The following is a 6,856-nucleotide window of genomic DNA, read 5'->3' as shown; positions in this document are numbered from 1 at the left end:
TAGAAATAATAACTAGTACTAGAAATAACTGTCTAGAATATATATCATTAACTAAGTGTTTTTCTAAAATTAACTTTAAAATATTACATGAAAAATAAATTTCATATATTTTAAAAGTTAATTATGTTGCTAATTCAATTTTAGGTTAGACTAATATAATTATTTAAATAAGGCAAATGGGCCTTCACAATTGGGGTAGTTCATGTGAGGGGGAGCTGGGTTCAGTATGTCGTACCCACTTCTATGGCCCCCAACTCTCACACAAGGCCCAAAAGAGAGAAATTTAACCTTAAAATAAACAATTTTTATTCATTGAATAAACCCAAATCTAATTGGGTCTAAATAAATTTCCTTATGTCAAAATTTATTTTAGCAACCTAGTCCATTTACTAAGTAAAAACTTAAATGGGCTTCCTATATGTATCTAAGCCCAATAGCAAACATATAGGCTAACACAGGTCAAATGATTTGGATGGACCCTATCATGTTACTAGGTTTACACAGATGAAAGAAGTACAAAATTTACCTGTTACAAATTATTTATAAGATCTATCGTCAATTGGACTATGATTAAAATCAGATCATTGGATCATGATCTGTCAACAAGTTAATCATAGCAATTTAGATCAGATAAATAATAGGTTTGTTAAAAAGTTTTGAATAAACAATATAAATAAACAAACATTGTCCATGTAACAGATGTGAATCAAGATATTAATATAATTAAATTATTATTCTTAAACTAACCAAATAAAGGAAACTAATTTTAAAATATCTAGGTTTATTTGAATCAAAATTAAATTAAATATCTAATAAGATCAATGATTTGAAAGGAAAAAATCTTCAATATCACTTTCAGATCTTATAATTTAATAAAATTGAAGTAATAAAATAAACCAATTTTAAAATAGATTTGGTTAGATAATTATTATTTTAGGAATAAAATAATAAATAAATAATAATTACCATAATTATATGTCAAAATATCTCAAATTAAGCAATATTCAAATCTCTACAAAAATATCTATGTTATTTAAATATTTAAGATATGATTTATAAATTTCTAATAAGGAAAAAAATGATATATATAGAAAAAATATCATTTTTAAACTTATAATTTATAAATAATTAAATATTTAACAAAATAACAAATTTTTGAATTTGAAAACATTATGGTAAGTATATCTATAAAAATATCTATGTTAATTTCAAATTTATTAATTATTTAATTTGTCATATAAGATAATTTTAATATAATATTTTAAATAAAAAGACAAAGTTATCTTTTAATTTAAAATATCTTAAATATCAAAATATCTAATCTTATAATTAAATAATAAATAAATATTAAAGAACTTAACAAATTTTTAAATCTGACCATAATAGGAAATATTTAAAAATTGGAAACAATCCAAAATAGAAATATTTAAAATTGGAAAAATTCCAAATTGAAAATATTTAAATTTGGAAACATTTCAATTTAAAAATATTTAAAATTGGAAAAATGAATTTTGGGAAACTATCTCATGAAAAAATTGGATTTTTGGGGAAAAACCCCAAAAATCGCAATTTTGGGAAACTGCTGCCCAGGAGGCTGCATGCAGCAGCCCAGGAGGCTGCCAGCAGCCCATTACGCGCGCGGAAGAGGGGCTCACGCCGAGGATCTTCGGCGCCTGCAGCATGCCTGACTGAGAAAACTCGGTCAGCTGCAGGGTGCGACTGGGCGGAGGTGCAGGGTGCACACGGGCTGGATGCACAGCCCACGCGTGCGATTGAGCACCCATGCAAACCCGAAATTTGAGTTTTCCAAAAATCATAACTTTTTCGTTTTTCATCGGAATCGAGTTCCGTAAAAACGAAAATTGCTCAATTTTTTACAAGGAATCCAAATAAAATATTTTAAAAAATTGAAAAAATATTTTTCATGGAAAACGAAACTGTACAACATCAACATTCATCAAACAACACATAAACCAACATGAAGCCATCTAAATCAACACAAAACACATGCAATCATCGTTTTAATTCATATTACATGAAAGTAAATCATTACCATGGCTCTGGTGCCAGTTGTTGGAAATTATTTTACCAGGATCTAGATTTACTAACAAGTATGTTGGATTAACAACCTAATATGAATTCTAAAACAATGAAAATAAACACATATAAAGTTAGAAAACCTTACAGTGGGTGCAACGGAATAATATGACTCCTTCCGTTCAGATCTCTAGCCCTTGATTCCTTTCTGTAGCAGACCATCACCAAGATCTGAACTTGGATCTTCTTTTCTCCTTCTTTGATGTAGAATTTCCATAGTCTTCCATACTATGATTGAGATACCACTTGATGTGTGTGGGCACTACTCATCTCACAAGGATTTCGAAATTACTCTCTTAATTTCGTGGCTTATGGCTTCATATGATATGCAAGAGAAGAGAACAAGGGCTGCTATATATAGGGAGAAGGGAGAGCACAACTTTCCAAATAAAACAGTTTCCTTAATTACTGTGTAATCAATTAACTGCCTTATTTAGTGTGATCCACCACTTTCCTATTTTTGCTAGGCTTTGATTCGTAATTACATGGCAATTAAAATTGAAATTAATAATTGGGAAACACACAAAGAGGTGCCGGCCATAGGGTGAAATGGGCCTCACTTGGATTTTGCAATTTCCTCAATTTTATTTCAATTTCTCCAAAAATGTCATTTTTCCAATTCTAATCATTTCAATGCCAAAACTAATTATTTAATAACTAAAATAGATTATTAAATAATATTGTCATTTAAAATAATTATTAATTAGACATACAAAGTCTCTTAATTAATAATTGAACCTAGAAACCCTTTTCTTTACGATTTCATCCTGAAACTATGAGAATTCATAAAGTAGACATAGTCTAACTTTTAGAATTATAATTGATTAATTAAAATCAATTAACTGAGTCTTACAAGCAGTATGGTCTCAACTAGTATGGGGACCATTGGTCTATATAACCGAGCTTCCAATAAGTCGAACCGAATTTACCAAGTAAATTCCCTAACTTATTAATTCCTCATTGAATCCACACTTAGAACTTGGAATTGCACTCTCAGTCATATAGAAATGCTCTATATGTTCCACGATATAGACACGTCATTAGTTATCCATTGTTATAACCCTAATGTGATCAATGATCCTCTATATAGATGATTTACACTGTACAGGGATTAAATTACCGTAACACCCTACAATGTATTTTATCCTTAAAACACTTAACCCTGTATAAATGATATTTCACCTAAGTGAAATGAGATCTCCACCATTTATCTTCGTTTGGTTAAGCTCGAAGGAAATCGTCCTTTACTTCTATTTGCCGAATAGAAGCTATAGATTCCATATTTATGTTAGCGCTCCCACTCAATTGCATTACCGTGTTCCCAAAATGTACGTATCACCCTGATACAAAACTAGGCTTAACTAACAAATCAAAGAACACGAGTAACACTCTTGAAATTGAGCCTAACCATATCAGGATTGAGATCATTTGATCTAGGATCAACATGTGATATTAAATTGAATAGATATTACGGTAAGTTTTAACATATCTAATCAAAGTTCAATATCGGTCCCTTCCGATGTATACTCCATACATCCGATACTGGTAAACTTTGCCAATGTCCTGGAAAGGACATAACACTTTTCCAAGGTGTAAGAATACCTATCGCTGATTATACCATGTCAGTCTAAATCCAGTGTTCTGACAAATCAGGGAATCAACTTTTAAACATATAATTTAAGATTATATTCCACTGCGCTGACAACACTATAATATTTAACCAACTCATATGTTCTGGACTTAAAAAAAAAATTCATACATTATATACATATAATCATGAAATAAATCATGTGAACCATGCAACATAAAATGTTATTTCTGATCTTTATTAATAAGTAAATCTGATTATATGAAATGAGTTTTATTTAGGGCATAAAACCCAACAGGAACGTTCATTAGCAATTTCGCACCGTTTAATCTCGAAAGATAAGTAGTTTGTAAGTGTTTTATATGGTATAGATCACCCTAATTGTGGCGACCATATTTGACTTGCAAATTGCGAAACAATGGTAGTAGCTCATAAGATAGAATAGCCTTGACTCTCGTCTAAACGGGACAACGCTGGATTCCAATCTTGATCGAATAAAAGGTTGCTAAAATGTTTAACATTTTAGATGAGCTGACAACTCTATTCAATAGATAATAGCTTTGACTCTCGCCTAAACGGGACACTGATATCAGTTTGTTGAAAAACCTTGGAAATTATTTAGGATTGAATTTTTTAAGTATTTTCTCATATCATTCCTACTTGCTATGTGCTTATAATTTCTGAATTGATTTTGTGTTAAACCCTTATTAATTTCTATTTGTTGATTTCTATTATTTTGTAGTATCCTGTATTATCATAATGAATCCCATGTTATCACTGTTGACTGAAAATAAGTTGAATGGATCTAACTTTAATAAGTGGAATGAGAACATTAATATTGCTCTCATAGGAGAAAGTGCCTTGTTTGTTTTAACTGAGCCGTCACCTGAAGTGCCTGGGGACAATGCATCCAAAGCTGTGAAAGAAAAGTATGAGCGTTGGCAGAAAGCAAATGACAAAGCTCTATACTTTATGCTTTCTAGCATGGTTGACACCCTCAAAACTCGGTTTTCTAAAACCGAGAAGGCTGCCGAAGTTATGACGAAGTTAAATGAGCTATTCGGTAAGGCATCACTTCAGTCACGCTTTGACGCGACTAAGAAGTACATTAATGCACGGATGGAACCTCATCAAAACGTGCGTGACCATGTTCTCCTCATGTCGAGTTATTTCCAAGAAGCCCAGGATCATGGTGCTGAAATGGATAGTGCTACTCAAGTAAGCCTTATCTTGAATAGCCTGACTCTAGCATTTCTACCATACACTTCAAATTATGTCATGAATAAGAAGGAAATTGACTTTCATGAGTTAGTCAATGACCTTCAAACTTATGAAAATTTGATTGGAGGACCCAAGAAGAAAGGGAGTAAACCTCATAATCCTGGGAATGGTAATGGGACGAACAAACCTGAAGCAAATGTTGCATCTGCTTCGAAGCCCAAATCGAAGAAGAAGTGGAAGAACACCAAGAAGCGAACAAAAGCCATGAAGAATAAAAAGGTTGTTCCTTCTGGTGATGCTACACTTAAAGGAAAGTGTTTCTACTGCAATGAGAAAGGTCATTGGAAACCCCAATGTCCTAAACTTCTTGCAAAGAAACAAGGTATTTCTATTTATAAACTTTAAGAGTTTTAGTGAATTATTATCCAATTGGATTTATGATTCTGGACTAACTTTGTTTATTTGTTTTCTTCTTCTTATAGGCCAAGCTACTTGAACTCAGTTGAGTTGGATCAGAAAGCTGGACCAAGGGTGAAATCGTCCAGATGAAGATGAAGCTCTTCAATTTATTTTTGAATTAATTGTTTTAGTTTAAAGACAATTTGGATTTCAAATTTTAGTTAGGGATATTTATCCCTGGTTTTCTCATATTGTTGCAATACATTATTTTATTATTATTAATAAAGTTTCTTTATTTTTTAAATCCAAAATTGCAATTTATGAGATTGAGCTTCATTTAATTTATCTTCATCAATTATTACCACATTATATTTATATGTTTGTATGTGTGAGTGTTTTTATTATTGATGCAAATTCTATAATATTTACAACTCTTCATAGAGTTATATTAAATAAACACTAGATATTATTTCTATGTTTATTAATAATTGTTAATTTTAATACAATTATTAAGAATTTGTTTAATAAAAGGATATTTTGATCTGATACGGGTGGAGAAAAGTTAAGAAAACTATGCAGTTCAACGATCTTTTATATCTAATGAACTATGGATAGTATTCAACTCCACATAAACTCTATCACACTTAGAGAATCATGATCTTTACAACCTTTAGGGGTGGATCATAATCTCTATATACTTAGGGGTGGAGGTTATCCATAGTACCCTATATGTACATACTTAGGGGTGGAGTATATTCCACAATTCCCTATGTAACACATATCTTCTTTAAACATGGAAGTAATATAATGAGTCAGCTATTATCAATATAAATTCTTGATCTTGATTGTATGTTCCATTTCGATTTTACTGTTGTAAGTAAAAGTATGATACCTTTGAAAGTTCTTTGATAAAGTTTCACACTACCTTAATTGAGTGGGATAATTTTAAAATTCTATACTCATCTTCATCAGGTTGATACTTGTGATAGGTGCTTAAGAACACTACTGAAAAGCAAATTTAACCATACACATGGATCGGTATAACTTATCAGAATTATGAGAATAAGATAAAGAACTCTAGATCAGTCCATTCAAATGACTTGAACCTAGAATTCCTAATTCTCATAAAATTTTATGGTATCTTAATTTTGATTACTTTATCTCTGGCATGTATTTTTCACTTAAAATACTAGTTTGCTATGTTGATGACTTAGTCTTAACTTAAAGTTTTAGACTAATACAAAAGTCACAACTAGGTAACTCTCCAAACAATCAGAGGTTAAAAGTATTATTTAACCAGACATCTACTATTGAGTGGGAGCTATCTGAGATGTAATCAAATAGGGAACATTAGAAGATATTCAAGAAAGATTTATGAAAGTGATCTATATGTTAGATATTAAGGAACTGTGTATCAGTTGTCCTTGTATCTCACCAACTCATTTCGAGATCTTTGAGATGGTGCTTACTTTGGGGGTGGAGGAATTATTGAATAATAATTCAAGCTCTACCAGAGAAGAACTATAACTTTGTGTATTCGAAAATCGAAGA

This window comes from Cannabis sativa, chromosome 2 (genome assembly GCF_029168945.1).
Source record: "Cannabis sativa cultivar Pink pepper isolate KNU-18-1 chromosome 2, ASM2916894v1, whole genome shotgun sequence".
Classification (NCBI taxonomy): Eukaryota; Viridiplantae; Streptophyta; class Magnoliopsida; order Rosales; family Cannabaceae; genus Cannabis; species Cannabis sativa.
Note: the sequence above shows the minus strand (reverse complement) of the source record.